We start from the raw sequence: 16,615 nt of genomic DNA, 5'->3' as shown, positions 1-16,615 counted from the left end.
TTCACTTTGACATTCAGAGCACTGGGCAGAAATCACATTGCGTCAGCACCGGTCACCGCAATGCTTTGTTTTAATTAGACAGTCGGATTCCCTTAGTCCGTGCCAGTTCTGAGTCGGCTTACTCACTGTCAATTGAATTTAGTAGATATTTATAAAATTAATTGATTTTTCTAAAATTCAATTTACTTGATTCTTTCTTTCACAACCCAAAATTTAGTTTCAATCCAAATAAAATTTGCACACTTTTTCGGATTTATTTTTTTAATTTGTATTTCTTAACAATTTTTATAAATTTTTTGAAAAAAAATCTGAATTATAACCTATAAAATTTTTACAATCATCTTTAAAAGTAGAAGTATTTCTAGGTATATCTTCAAAAATATTAGTTTTTTATTAAACATTTCTGAAAACACATATGAATTTATATAATGGCCGCACTTTATATAGATTCATAATATTTTGATATACCGAAATATTACATTCTTTTTGGATTATTCATTTTGATTTCACATTATTTTTGAATTATTATTTACATTATACATACACCGAAATTTTACATCCTTTTTTCGGGGGGGGAGGGAGGGAGACATTACTTGTAACTATGGTTTCCACATTTTGTTACGATCTTCAATGAGTCTCCACATTTATTTTTAACTTAACATTTCCAAAAACAATTTTACAGAGAATTAATCAGATGAAATCCTTTCAATTTTGTTTATGTTGAACAATAAATACAGTACAAAGTCCGAAATCCAGACGTCCATTATCCGGAATGATCTAAAATACGGATCTCAAAGCCACAAACATTTTTTTTTTTTATTAATGCTTTACGCATGCGCATTTGATTTTTTCTTCCATAATAAAACATGGAGATTTTCACTTGAAAATTCCGATTCTTAATTTCACTTAAGGCACTAAATAAAATACCTCGTTATGGAAAAACAATTACGTAAGCATAAATTTGTGAGATTAATAATTTGGCTCCACAGCTGAGTATCTACTTGGCATACATCTGAAACCGAAACATTCACCTATTTTATATCCCTGATGCCGACTGAGTCATTATTTATTATAGTTTACTTTCATCATCACATGTTTATCAATGCATGAGTTTCAGTAATAACTCATGCTGTGATGTCTAAACTTAGTAATTGAATAACAAGAGTACGGCAATCTTTTATGCTAACATTAGGCTTGGCGATGATTATAGATTTTTAAATGTTCTAAGAAATGTCGACGAGGAAAAATTCAACAAAAATTTCTTTTCATATGCTAAAAATAGATTTTGTGAATGAAACTCACAGGCCAAAAGATTACATTTAGTGCTATTTTAATTAAGAATAACTGATATATTATTCACCGTAAACCCAGAAGTAGCGGCAGAATTTAGGGAAGACGAAATTTTTGGAATTTAGGGAAGCACCGAGTGGCAAAATTAAGGGATGAGAAGTATTTATGATTTAGGGAAAGCACTGGGATCCATTGTTAAGGCACAATGAAAATCTAGAACTTACGAAAGCGCTTTGCAGCAGAATTTAGGACATATAGAGACTGCACCAGGCGGTATCGAGTGCCGGCCCTAGATAAAGCCTTAAGTATACGTGGGAGTTTATTTATTCAGGTGTGTGTGTGTATTGAGAATACGGCAAAGCACACTAGGGCTATCTGCCTAAGGGGAGGAATGCCTTTTCGTGGAGGACTTTCTAAGGGAAACTGGCTCGTATACACGTTACACATGGGGAAAACCACGAAAACGCCCATGCAGCCAGCCCGTTCGCGGGATTTATTTATTCAGGACTCAGATTAGTTTGAAGCATGTGCAAGAAATAAACATAGGTATAGTAAATAACTAAACTAATACAGTTCAGGCTTAATTCAGTACTCTATAGGAGGAAGACAAAATTTAGCGAAACAACTTGGCCTTCGTCGCCAAGCTTGTGATACACAGCCAATAATGTATAATGGATGCTATTAAGTTAAACTAAAATTATCTTTACTGATTCTAAGGCATTTCAATTAATGCAGCAGACTGTGCTGCTCTCTGGTCTTCTAATTTGATCCAGCTTATTATTTTTTGCAGACTGTTTTTATTATGGCAATTTTATAAAAACTAAGCTTGAACTTTCGATTATGTCGAAAAGTGTTTTCAATTCTGGAGTTGCCAAATAGTGAAACCATGTTTTGATGTCCATTAAACAAAAAGTGGAATTTCTGCAAAAAATGGATAAAGGCATATCTGTCTCAAAATTATGCGAGGAGTATGGCATTGGAAAGTCCACTATATATGACACAAGAAAAAAGAAAAAGGAACTTTTTGAATTTTTTGTGGAAACATCTTAAACAACTTGCATTGAAAGAAATGTTTAATAAAATAAACAAATAAATATTAAGCTTTGTAAATTTTGATACCCTTTAGATCATAATTCTTCTTTATTTCATATATTACGGTTTCATATTTTTAATTGTATAATTTCTGCATGCCGTCTTATCAGATTTAAATTGATGATCTATTATCCAGAAAAATCCCAAATCTTGAATCGCTGAAGTCCCGACCAGTCCGGATTTCAGACTTTGTACTGTATTTATTAATACCATATGAAGAGATACTTTTAAGAATATTACTCAAATTTTTAATGCATTTTATTTTAACTTTTTTTAAGTGTTTGTTAGAGTAATTTTTTAATTTTGCAATGTTATTGTCTGTTATTTTACTTTAACTTAATTTTATATACAACAAAATTTATTTTGTAGATTTCAAAATTGTGCATTATATACATATTTAATACTTCTAAATATGTAAAACAATACATAAAAATATTATAAATAAAACATGCTTATCTTCTACTACAGATATGTTTAACAGCAACAAAATTTAATACAGTCAAAAGTCGTTAATTCGGACACCCATAATCCGGAATGATCTATAATCCGGACCTCAAAGCTACAAACTTTCTGCGCATGCGCACAGGCGTTTACGAGAGCGCGTAAGACCTTTACGGCTGCTAATATGTTTGTGCGCATGCGCGTTTAATGTGTAACGGAGGTATAAGCTGAGCTAAAATTATCTAATTCAGTTAATGTTGCAGATTGTGTTGTTCCTTAATCTTCGAATTGGATCCGGCTTATTATTTTTTGCAGACTGTTAGAGCAATTTCATAAAAGTAAGCTTGAACTTTCGATTATGTCAAATAGAATTTCCGATATATATTTACTAATATGTAATTTGTATCTACAAAGCGAAAGTATGTTTTGAAATCCGAAATCTGTTTATCAATTTCACGCGGCAGATTGGAAGTTGATCTCTCAGCACTATCCTTATCTTCAGGGCAGATGTTTTTATTTTATTTGGCTTATAATTCCTTACTAAGTGTAGTATTTCATCTCGATGTACTCTGTCTTTGACATGATTTAAATCAAGTTCCTCGTCATTATAATTCGCTTCCGATAGTGAAGAAAGTGACCCAGAGGTTATTGAAAACGAAAACAGTTCGATTGACAAGTAAGTCGGTATTCTCGGCACAGCAATTACGGGACTTGAACAGCGGAACTTTGTAACTGAACAAAGAAATTATGTCTGTTTATAAAATTAAAGAGAAAGTATTATCACAGAAAACGAAGCAACTTAAACAACTTACATTGAAAGAAATGTTTAATAAAGTAAACAAATAAATATTAAGTTTTTTTTTTTTTTTTTTTTTTTTTTTTTTTTTTTTTTTTTTTGTAAATTTTGATACCCTTTAGATCACAATTGTTCTTTATTTCATAAATTACGGTTTCATATTTTTAATTTTATAATTTCTGCATGCCATCTTACCAGATTTAAACTGATGATCTACAATCCGGAAAATCGATAATCCGGAATCGCCGAAGTCCCGACGATTCCGGATTAACGACTTTTGACTGTAATAAGATTTTTCTTTTCTTTCATGGTTGCAGCAAATGCAAGAAATAAAAATACTTCTGAAGATTTTTTTTATGTTTAAAGGTATTTAGTGGCATTAACTGCACAAGATATTTTTAAGCAAGTTGTAGCTTCTATTTAAAAGAGCTGCTGATATTATCATCCAAGACTCATATTTTCAAACTACAGTTAATTTTTATATAAACATGAGGTTTAGAATAATCACTTTCCTAAAAATCAAATAATGACACAAACATCACATTTGTGTTGTATTTTATATGTGTTGGGTATGTGCTCAGTGATGATTACAAGATGTACACATACATCGTTTATTCTACATTGCTCATCTACTATTCTATATTACAGTTATGATTAAAGATAATAATAGATAGTTACAGTTACATATATAACATCTCCCTTTTTTATAAAAAATAATAATAGTAATGATTAAAGATAATAATAGATACAGTTACAGTTACATATATAACAACGTTCTTTGGAGCCTGAATTAATCATAATCACAGAAGTTCAGTGGTTATGTAGAAATTATCTGCAGCAGGATAACTCAGAAAGTTCTGGGAACAAGTAAAATAGACACCAAAAATTTTGGAATCATTTACCATGATCTTTATTAAATAAATTTAAGATGATTTCTCGAAATAAAAATTAAACTTTTTTTTAAATTAAATCCTGGAAAGCACTTTCCTGTTTTCACACATGTGCTTAAAATTCTAATTTAGAATGCAATTGTCAAAAACTGAATCATAGCCTATGAAAAAATATTTCATTTTCAGATTAGATATCAAAAATTTTTTTTTTACCTCAGTAGTACATAGACTTCAAACTGCAAAATGTCCTGCAAAAAAGAAATAAAAATGCATTTCAATAGTCAGTACATAACGGAATATGCTATACAATATTTACATATACGTTGCTTCAAAGCACTAAACTGGGATGTAAATTTCTTCTGAAATTTAAGATGAATATGAAAAAGGTATACAATAAATAATTATTAAACTAACTTGAAGACCTTTAACCAAGAATTTAAACATGTTGCTAATTAATGTACACAGAATCATAACCTCTAGTGCAGTAATAAGGAATAGCAAATGTAATAAACACTAACTCTTTAATCAACATTTTAAGAAAACTGCTGAAACTGAACATGAAACACAAAGTTAATAATTTCAAAAACAGTAATAAAAAAAAGTGTTTCAAATCTAATAACATGTATACACACTTTTGGGCATAATAGCAATTCAGCCTTTTAGGGCATAGTGCATGCTGCAGAAAAGGTTTGAGATGGCACACAAACTGGTTTCAGTTCACCAGTTTTATATTCCTTTGGCCAGTGAAGGCAAACTCATTAGTCAACAGAGTCAATTATCAACAGTTCAATACTGAAATCTCTTTACAGAGCCACATTTTTTAAACTTAAATTATATAGATATTTATACTTTTATACACTTAACTAGATGCTGGCTTTTAGTGAGAACGTTTTCGATCTGATCAAGGTACGTTCGCTAAGTTTTGACTTTCTTCCAACTCTTCCATCCACACTTAACTTGTATTCTCGTTTCGTGTATCTTCTTCCATTCATTCTCTGTATATGTAAAAATCATTTTATATATTTCTCAATACTACATCTTTTTTTTTCGCTCCACAACGTCCCTAAAATTAACTCAATACTTCAGTTTTTAAGTCTTAGTTAAACTATATATGTATGATGAATAAAACTTGATATTATACTTAATAATGATACTATTTATTGATAAAAGAGAATTGTAAGATATAGAAAAACTTAAATCACAATAATGACTAACAGAACACTAATGTGAACAATGGCCTTGCATCTCCTTGAAAAGTTTGCATTTTGTATGTTGTTTTTAATTTTAAGCATTATTCCAAGTTTTCATGAATAAGACAACTTCTCAATTTACTCTTGACAAAAAGTTCATGTTTGAAAATGATTGTTCGTATGAATACGTAGACTCAAATAAGGAAAATATCAAACATTAGTTTTTTAAGCTGATTATATGTGTCGGGAATAATAATATTCCACATGTTAAAAATCAACATATCTTCCTTCTCCAGGTTACTTGTGCTGTGAACTAAGCACACATTATTTTTCTCGATGTTTCTCGATTCTGTGTCAGCACTGAGATGTTCAAATTTCAAGTTTCGTGTTTTTTTTTTTTTTTTTTTTTTTTTTTTTTTTTTTTTTTTTTTAAATCCAGCAATTTATTTCAGAGTTGCCAGTGTGAATATTAAACAGAAAAATTCAATTCTGCTTCACTAGTATAAAGAGGTTTTTAAACAAAGGCTAACGTTGCTTTGCTGATTCTGAATTCCTGAAACCTACTGTGAAAAACTTCTCTCATATCTAAAACTGTTATTTTGAAATAGCAAATGTCAATATTAGATCTATTTTCTTGGGGATCTTTTAACAGGCTTGGAAAGTGAATCAAAGTTTCTGTTTTAAAATCTTGAGCAAAAAGAGATAATTTGCTTTCAAATGAAATAACTTCTCACAACATCAGAAAAATTGTGTTTCCTTTCTCCGGTAGTTTTTTGATTAAGCTGATTTAGATGAGATGTAACGTCTACCATAAAATAAAATTTTTGGATCCATTGATCATTCATTAGTTCTGGATTATAAACTTTTCAAGGAGAAATACTTTAACTTCTGTTAATAAGGATGCAAAATGTTTCAAAACATTTCCTCTTGATAACCAATGCACTTTATTATTCAGCAGAAGATCTGAGTACTTGCTCTCCATTTCAACTAAAAATTCCTTAACTGGCGATGATTAAGAACTTTAGTTATAATGGGGTTCATAATAATATAATCACAAATTCCATAACTTTGCAAATTTCTCCTGGAAATGTCTGCGCACAAAGCACTTCTTGATGAATGATACAATGGTAAGTAAGATCTTGTTATTGATTTTTCCTTTCAAAATAATAAAAAATACGTTTCTTACGCTGGTCATTATTTTTGCCCTGTCTGTTGCAATTGAGACAAATTCATCGAATGGAATATGATGTTTATGAATGCACCCAATTAGAGCATTTGCAATATCTTCTTCGCGTGTTTGACTTTTGAGTAGCAATAATCCTAAAAATTCTTCTTTGGGACTCGTTAGATGAAATAAATCATATAAAAAGTGAAACTTGCACTGTATCATTTGTATCACAAGACTCGTCAACTGCTATTGATAAAGCTGAAACCAACCAGCTGGAAGATCTTCAACTACAGATAGTTACTAGTAATGTCATATTTTGGAGAAAGTTACTAGTAATGTCATGTCTTGGAGAACATCCTTGAAATGCTACTAACAAAAAATATGCAACACACTCAAATGGATAAATTTTTAAATAATGTCTGCGTTAAAATTTACTCTACAATACCCCTTGGTGATATTTTTTTTTTTTTTTTTTTTAATGCCAAAATCGTTGTTAAGAAGAATCAACACCACTTTCAAGATAATGCCGATCCTTCTGCTCGCTACAAAAAAGAAGTCAAAGACTTACAAAAACTCGGTGTCCATGTACACGTCAACCTATTTTAATTTTTAAAAAAAATCAGAGAATTGCACAAACCAGGCATTGCACACTGTCTTAACTTTGTTCATGTACACATCGACCTATTTTCACTTAAACAAAGTTAAAACTATCATGTTAACCAGAAAAAAATTTGCCGCTGTCTTAACACACAGAGAAGAACAAATAACTAAAAATACACAAACAGAAAGTAATAAATAATCAAAAATACATATTTCCTAACATAAAAACATTAAGCAACAAATCTTTTAACAAAAATTAACATATGGAGACTAATAAATAAATGAAATGTCAATTTTTTAATATACCCTTTTATTGTGTGCATACTTTCATGCTTCCCACCACCATCTCCTCCATCCTCCACGTAAGCAATTCAATTAAAGTTTTGGTCGTTTCGGCTCATCTGCTTTTAATGGTGGATAAATACATGTAATAGCATCCAAACCATCAACATTCATCCTCTTACTTACCTCAGACATACTCAAATTATGGTACCCACATCAAAATACAGCACCAATGCATGTGCAACTAAACACATCAATTGAATGGAAAGGATAAAAAAATCCCGGTCCATACAGAAGGGTTACTATTACAAAAAGCAGCCAAAATCTCAATTTATCACAACACGTTTGGTGATATTCGCAGAAATAATGGCTTCTTAATGACAAAATCTAAAAAAAAAAACCACAATTTTCCCCAAGGTTAGTTTCGCCAATATTATCAACATTAGGGCTTTTAAATTTCACGAACAATACTACTTGCCGATTTTTTCAGACAGAAACCAAGGGATACCATACAGTAAAGATCAGCCTGATGTCTGATTATACTTACATAACGTATTGATCAGTGTAATGTTGAAATTGACAGTTTTTTTTTAATTGAGATAACTTTTGTCATCCACAGAAAAAATAATAACAGTTTTATAAAAAAAGTGTTACCCTGTAGCTTACATATTAAACAGCATATCGAAATAGAGTACAAACTGATGGCAAAAATAGAATCAAAATAGAGTATGAATCGAGAAAACTTCAAGTAGTGAATGAAAGTTTTTACTGATCAAAGTACTTTAAATCCGGATTAAAATCGGTAATGTAACTTAGATCAAAATAAAATTAAATTAGACATATATATTAATTGATTAAACACAGCTTGAACCCTGATGTAACATCTACAAATATCTCCGGCTCTACTCTTATATGCATCTTAAGATCACCAAATGTGGCGATATGTATTCTGCGCTGGTTTTTCGCGGAATTCCTTGTTGTGAGATGGTTTGGTGTACGATGCTGTTTCAATGGCAACCCTTTTGACATTGAAACTTATCTTGTTATATCTTTATTATCGTGCATGTTTTGAAATGGCCTATGTTGCAATGATAGACGTGGTGGGAAGGTTTCAGCACGTATTTTAGACCGTGTGGAAAGTAAATTTAGTATTAAAAGGTACGATGTTGGAGTTGTTAGTCTTTTGTTCACGGGCGTGTTTACGAGGACTGAAGTGTATTTTTGGATTTTCTGTGGTACTTTTAAAACGGAGTTTGAAATGTGGAGCTGCTATGAGAACTCAGACGAAGAAAGCTGTAAGATAGTCCTTGTGTGGATTTGCAGTCAAATGCTTCCTGGTAAAGTATGTGGCTGTCAGCAGAGTTTTAAGATTTGGATCGTGGTTTTCGTGTAGTAAGTTAACTTGGGGGAAAGATTTTATCGTTATGTTAATTTATTAAAGTGAGGTGTGCATAGTTCGTAGACTAGATTGTGCAGTTCGTAAATAAGTTAAAACATCGCTGTGTACATTGATTCTTGTCAAATATTTTTGGTTAGAAACTTTACATTTTTGCTATCTAAATTTTCTGTTTTTGTTTTGGATTTTTAGCTCAAATTGAGTGTTCAAAACGTGGTTTTTGTAAATACAAAAACCGGATTTTTAGAGACATTTTAGGCTTAAAGTTCTAAATGTAGACAAAAAATTTAGATAGTAATATGGCACCATGAAGTTTCTTTCCAAAAATGTTTGGTGAGAAATTTGTCGCCACATTTGCCAACTTGAGGGCGCATATAAGAGTAGTTCCATATCTCCATTAGATCAAGATAACTCAGATCAATTAATATCAAAATTAATAAAATGTAATGAAAAATATAATTCAGGTGAAATAAAATTTAATAAGAAAAATTATTCTGAAAATCACTAAAGGTGAAAAGATGGAGTTAGCACAATTTAAGTTTAATTCATTCAATGAATTTTATTTATTTCTGGGAAACATTTTCCTTAATAAAGGCTAAAAACTGAAAACTGGGAGATTTGGCAATCTACCAGGAAACCAGAAGAAAAACCAGAGTTGGCAACTGTAGTTTATGAATATTTAAAAAAAAAAAAAAAAAAAAAAAACCTATTTTAGACTGGTATATACCAACATTTTCTGTATTTTTTGTTGTTTAATTTATAAAGCAAGTTAAAAAGCAATCTAAATAAATATATATATATATTTCAAGTACTGAAAAGGAAGGGCATGATGGGAATGATCTTTTAGCAATGGTGAAAGGGGTGAATAGGGCAAAATAGGTTGAGAACCACAATGTTAGATCTTTTAAGTACTAGTAAAAAAAATGAAGTTTGAAGCTTTCCAGGACATTCAATTATTATTAAATGAAATTTGTTTATATCTAATTAGAATTTCTGAATAAATCAAATACATTCATGAAAACAAGCAATTTCAAAAGTCATTTTAATAACAGTAGTCAAGAAAGCATAATGTTACCAGTAAGAAATCTTTAACAAAGTGAAAGATCATCCACATAATTTAATTGCTATATTAATTAATCTCAAAATAAATAACAAATATTTTCTTCCAATTAACAGTTACAGAAAGAGGCTCTCTGCAGAAGTATATATGTTTCATGAAAAGATGCAATGAAATTTTCCCTAAATATATTGATTACTATTTTTAACATCATAACTCATCAGTTCTAAAGATAACAAAAAAAGAAAAAGAATTTTCAGGAAAGCTTAACTTTAAACGTTTTTATTTTGTGAAAGCAAAAAATCTGCTTTCAAACTTTTATTTTAAAATTTTAAATTAACATAATCCATTATTTTAAAGTTGCATTATGGGAAGAAATGTATTCATGGAAAGGTTGTTTTACATTATGAAAAGCTTCTATCATTCTACAACTTTTATTTATTGTTAATTAAAACAAATTTTAAGACATTTAACAGGAAGAGAGAAATAAAATGGAATGGAAATATCCCCATTATAAATAATCAATAAAGATCCTGAATTAAAAAAAAAGTGTGGAAATTTTTCTCTTCCTAAATATTTAACATTACTGGATAAATAGTAGCATTTAGGCTGATTAGCATATTTCAGCTAAATATACACTGTATCCTTAATTCTTATACATCTATTACAATATAAATATACCTAATATTAAAAGTTTAAAAACAATATTATAATTAAACTGTCTTGGACTAAATATCTCATAAGATTAATACAGTTCTGCTTCAAGTAAGAGAAAAGCTGTTACGTAATTAATTGATAATACTGTATTATATTCTACAAGACCTTTTTGTTGGTTTTCCAAAAGGTTTTACCTTTCAAACTCTGCCCTGCTTCAGAAAATATGTTATAGTGTCAAAAGCTGTTAAATACATGATTTTAGAAATTTTCAGAAAGATCATTTCAAAAATTTTACTAAAAAATTCCTTACAAACCAATAACAAATTTAAGAGTTTCTAGTTTATTTACAGTGTGAGCTCCGTCTAAGGTATTTCGTGCGTTATGGCATTTTGTCCCATTTTTAACGAGCATTTTAAGCTAAACATACGGTTCTGAAGAATAATGGTCAACTTAATATAATATATGACATGACGAAAATACGGTCAGCCTATTTTTAAACTTATACTTTACACCTGGATTTATTGTAAAATGAAGACTAAGAACACGCATAATTCAAGGAAACTAACATTTTATATTTTTAGTTTCGCACATTTACATATTCTGGCACTTTCTTACGAAACTACACATATTCGATTACATTTGGATATCAAAAATTTTAATTTACTTGTATACTAAATTCCTATGTACAAACGGATCACGAATATAAATATTTTGTGTAGTTGAAAAAAGAATACATAAGTGAATACATACAAAGCAAGCCTTTTGAAGCGTTCTTCTCCTTCATGAACTGCATCCATATCCATAGTCATCTGACACAGGTGAAGTCTCGGAAATTTTAAAAAACAAAAGCACACGGTACACAACAAATTTGTTCTTTGGCGCAACCACAACCAGCGAATCAGCTTTACGTTGCAACGCAGTGTTGCCAAATCGCGCAATTTTTGACAAAACTATGCTGCTAAAATTTATGTGCATGAGATTTTGGGAAATTTTCGCTGCTCTTTTTACTTAAACGCACATATGTTAAAATTAATTTATAATAAAAAGATTTTGCCCCCCCAGATGGTATAGTGTTTAGGAGCCACTCGAATTTTTTCATTATTTAATTTCTTCAAATATAATGCAGGACTCTAACATCTAACATTTGATGGCAACAGTTTGAAAAGTGAAACGGACCTTTATAGTGATTCAACGCAAAATCGCAAAACGAAAACAATCATCCTTTAGGGACAAAGCCCCTTTTGATTAATAATTGAATATGTTCATTATAATGTAGAATTTTCATGGCAACAGTCATATTTTGTTTACATAAGCTTTGAGCATGATAGCGCACGGAGTGTTCTTTTTCTGATATGTTTAGAATGCTAAATAAAGACGTTCGTTTTTAATTAAAAAGGTTTTCTCTGCCAAATATATTTTCATTCGTCCGAAGTTATTAAAATAAGTTAAGAAATTGATTAATTTCAAACAGGAGGCAAAGGCGGGCCCACTTATTTGTTGCCTCCATAATAAAGTAACCACCGCTTCTGGTTTTAGCAGTGTCCAACGTCTAATGACGAATTGGGCCCGGCATTGGTGTAACATAACAACTATTTTAAGCTTAAACCCTACATACAGAGGTCCTAAGGTCATACAGTAGCTACCACAGAGATAAGCGCCTCAATTTGGTGTTGTTCTGTTATCAGGACCGGATTCAGATATACCTGAAAGCTGATGATCTAGTGACAAATTCAGAGCGTAGAGAGACAGACGTTTTTTTGGTATCCACTATAAATCTTTCTGGCCGCAGGAGGAAAAATCAAGTTTAGGTGCGAACACGGAGGTTAGAATAGATGGAGTAAGGCAAGGTTAGCAAAATCCAAGGTCAGTTGAAGACCGGACCTTGAATAAAATAAACAAGGTTTTTTTGCATAAGAAGGAATATGCCCACCATGGACCTTATAAGAGATAGACTAACCCAGTAGGCAATTCGATCTGGTTTACTTTAACACTGAAACCTATGGAGTGTGGATCACATACAGTGGCTCCCAAAAGTGTTCGTACACTTATGATTTTCATTGAAATAATGCTCTATCCATTAATTAAAAGTAAACTTTCTGAATGAGATTTTAATAATAAGATCTATAATCTATTCGTAACAAAATTACATGAAATATTTTTAAAATATATCGAAACTTTATTTTTAAGAAATTAATAATCAAGAAATGACGAACATTTTTTCTCACAAAAGTCTTCATACACTGAAATATTTTTGGATAAAATCAAAATTAGAATTATCGTTTGCCACTTTTTTTAAAATTTTATGCATAGTGTGGCATTTAAAAATTGTTTGCTTTAATTTTTTATTGTTTACTTCATAATATTCTCTTTATTATTGAAAATGGATCGCAATCGTAAAGAAATTACAAACAGTATTTGAAAATTTATAATGTTTCGCCATAGTAGGGGTAAATCAATTCGAAACATCGCTAAATTAGTTAATTTTCCATTCTACAGTGCAGTATGTGATAAAACGCTTCAAAGAAGAAAATCGAATTGAAAACAAGGTAAGAAAAAGTCGGGGCCGCCGCGTAGGTATTAGGCGCCCTTGTTCAAATTGAAATTTGGCGCCCCTTTACGGGGTTCTGTTGCACTTATATAAAGTGCTGCAAATTATATGTGAAATACTCTTTTATAATATTCAAAATTTGACTTTCGAACTGAAAAGCTTTAAAATTATAATATTAAAACACGTGTTATTGTTTTTTTTTTTATTATTTCTTAAATTTTAAAAACTAAATAATGATAAAACATTTTTAAGTAAAATATAAAAATTAGAAAAATATATTCAAATATTGATTCCCCTAGTTTTAGCAGCTACAAACGCGCGTATCAATTCCTTTATATTTAATTTATCCAAAATTTGGCTCTCTTTGGATATCCGACAAGTCCGATAATTTCTCCGGCGCCATCGTAGATCGCATGTAGTTTCTTATACTTTTAAGTTTTGAAAAAACTTCGTTCTCCAGTAGCCACCGAAACTCTCAGGGTTAAAAAAATCCGTAAAGGCAATTGCAATATTTGGAAATGTATCGGTAAGATTGTTTTCATAAATATAATTTTAAACATCAATATGTGACAAATTCTCTTTTGTAAAACGTCGCAAAGATTTTATTTCTTCAAACAAATTTAATCCGTCAGTATCCTTTCCATTAACATTTTTAGTATCCATTAACTTTTGTTCTAATCCTTTACAATGCTTTAAAATTTCATTGTCACTCCAGTTTTTTAAATTAGGTATATAGTGTACTACCTTGAAGTAATTGTAATGTTCTTTTAATTGACTGAATATTTCAATAATTGAAGAAATAGTAGTGTCTAATATTATATTGTAAAATTCAACCTTAAATTTTTGTCTCGGATTTTTGATTGGTTTGTTCATCTTGAAGTAGTTTCTTTTTAAACCAGTTTCAACTTATGAGCTTAGGGTGCAGCCCAGTCCACCTTGCAAAACAAAGTTTGCCCTATGACCCTATACAGGCTACGCCAGTACAAACCAGTACAAAAATCACCACACAACTATACAAACACACGAATAACACAATGCCAGTGGCTTCTTTATTGTTATTAATAATCTTCATAATCTTATGTGCTATTTCTCTTGCCTTAAGTAAACCATTTTTCATGAAATCTGTGTTCGCTCCATTAATGCATCTGGTTAACTTACATTCTGTAATAAAGTGGAAATTGTCTCCCACTTTCGTACATACTTTACATAAATCATTATCTTGAACATGGAATCTTTTCAGATAAAAGGGAAATCTCCCATTACCTGTAATTAACTGATTCAAGTCAATGCCATTGTTAATATTCATATTTTACTCAGGAACAAAAATCTTCATGAACATATTATTTTTAGCAGAGTTTTGCCATTGAGTCCGCCATTTATCTACAATGTCACACTTCATAATGTTAATTCATCTTCTCCTGGAGGCTTGTACATCGACAGTTTCAATATCATTACTCATTGTTGCGTCCTTTGCTAAGACATCCGCCCTCTCATAGCCAAAACAACCAATATGGGCTTTAACCCAATTAAAATTCAATTGATGCCTTACCTACAATTGTATCACCAATTTTTTAATAATTTGAATATTTAAATTTTGCTGCTCGGGGTCAGAGAGTGCTTGAAGAACTGACATACAATCAGAATGTATTGTAATTATATGTGATTCATTTATATTTTTTACAAGCCACTCCAAGGCTTTTTGTGTAGCAATCAGTTCGACTTGATACAGCGAATTATATTTTTCTAATTTAAACTTCGCATGTTCAATCTCCAGTCCATGATAGAACACTACAAATGCTAACCTAATTTTTCATTCCAACCCCGAGCCATCCGTACAGACATAAATATCATTAAATACAGGAATGCATCTATTAAAAGTAATTGAACTTCTTTCCCTTGGATGTAAAAGATGACAATTAAAAATATAAAAAACAGCGTTAAAAACAATATCATCTGTATATGTATAAAAGTCAATCTTATTTGATTTCAATAAAACTTTTTATAATAAAAGTTATAGGACAACGAGATGGGCGGAATGCCCGCAAGTATATTAGCAATATCCGTAGGAGCAGTTCTAAAATGTCGTGTGATTGCCAGCAGCCAGCCTCTCTGGATAGAATTCAATTTGTTCCTTAGTCTCAGCAACTCCGCTGCCCTAGAACCCCAAGCTCCAACACCGTACATTATAATAGAAGCAATAACATATTCATAAATTTGTTTCATAGTCCTACTCTTAATGGCTAAAATCTCACCAGAGAAGGATCTCTTATAAAATAGTATACGTTTTTTTATGGACTATTTCGAAATGATCCTTAAACGATAACTTATCTTCAAAAATAACTCTAATAAAGGTAAAGATAGGAACTCCCCGCGAGAAGAACATAGCCTTGGTTTTGGTAATATTTAATATCAATTTTCTATTCAAACGCCATTCTTCTATAATATCCGAAATTTTCACAAAAATTCTTTCAATCTTCTCGAGGAAGGACTCAACCATCAAAACTATTAAATCATCAGCATAGTATATAAATTTTGCATTAGTAGGTAACTCCTTATGTAATAAATCGTTAATAACCAGGTTCCAGAGCAGCGGAGAGCTATTCGACCCCTGTGGGCATCTTTCTTTTATCTTGAAGTAACTATAGCTATCCAGATCAGATCTTACTTGAAAAACCAATCGTCCTATCCTGAAAATAGTTTATAATCATACGATAGCAATCACGAGTAATTCCAAGTTGCGAAAGTGCAGGCAGGAGGGAGGGCCAATCCACCGAACTCGAGAACTTAATCATATAGCACTCGAGAGCTATATGACTAAAAGGAGGGAAGCCTTCGTGAAGGACTTTCTTAGGAAACTAGCTGGCATGCACATTAGGGCCCTCCAGAGGCCGAGCGGTAAAGTCGCTGAACACTGGTAGTTCGGTCTGAGGTTCGAATCCCGCGAACGGGCTGGCTGCATGGGTGTTTTCGTGGTTTTTCCCATATGTAACGTATATACGAGCCAGTTTCCCTTAGAAAGTCCTCCACGAAGGTATCCCTTCCCATAGGTAGATAGACCTCGTGTGCCTTGCCATAACTCAACACACCACCACCGCATACACATTAACTCCCATGCAGCCAGTCCGGTTGCGGGACTCGAACCTCGGCCTCAACCACCAGTGTTCAGCGACTTTACCGCTCTGCCGATGGTGGGCCAACGAGGAAGTGG

The 16,615-nt window shown here is 31.4% G+C and overlaps 1 protein-coding gene across 10 annotated transcripts in view; it reads right to left on the bottom strand.

Annotated features, from left to right (window-relative positions):
- The window catches only part of LOC146994853 (uncharacterized), a 153,525-nt gene extending 141,808 nt beyond the window's left edge, over positions 1 to 11,717 (bottom strand). For 8 of the 10 annotated variants that reach the window (XM_085824583.1, XM_085824582.1, XM_085824585.1 and 5 more), the window contains exons 1-2: positions 11,610 to 11,717; positions 4,723 to 4,757 (exon numbers count right to left, since the gene is read on the bottom strand). The gene's annotated coding sequence lies outside the window, so the exon portion shown is untranslated. The remainder of the gene's footprint in view (positions 1 to 4,722; positions 4,758 to 11,609) is intronic. The other 2 variants (XR_015043263.1, XR_015043264.1) reach the window with 2 other exon arrangements.
- Between the last annotated feature and the right edge of the window lie 4,898 nt (positions 11,718 to 16,615).

Source organism: Stegodyphus dumicola, chromosome 10 (assembly GCF_044657685.1).
Source record: "Stegodyphus dumicola isolate Sdum_Otavi_A_Nest chromosome 10, ASM4465768v1".
In the NCBI taxonomy this organism is placed as follows: Eukaryota; Metazoa; Arthropoda; class Arachnida; order Araneae; family Eresidae; genus Stegodyphus; species Stegodyphus dumicola.
Note: the sequence above shows the minus strand (reverse complement) of the source record. Positions and strands in the feature narration are given on the sequence as shown.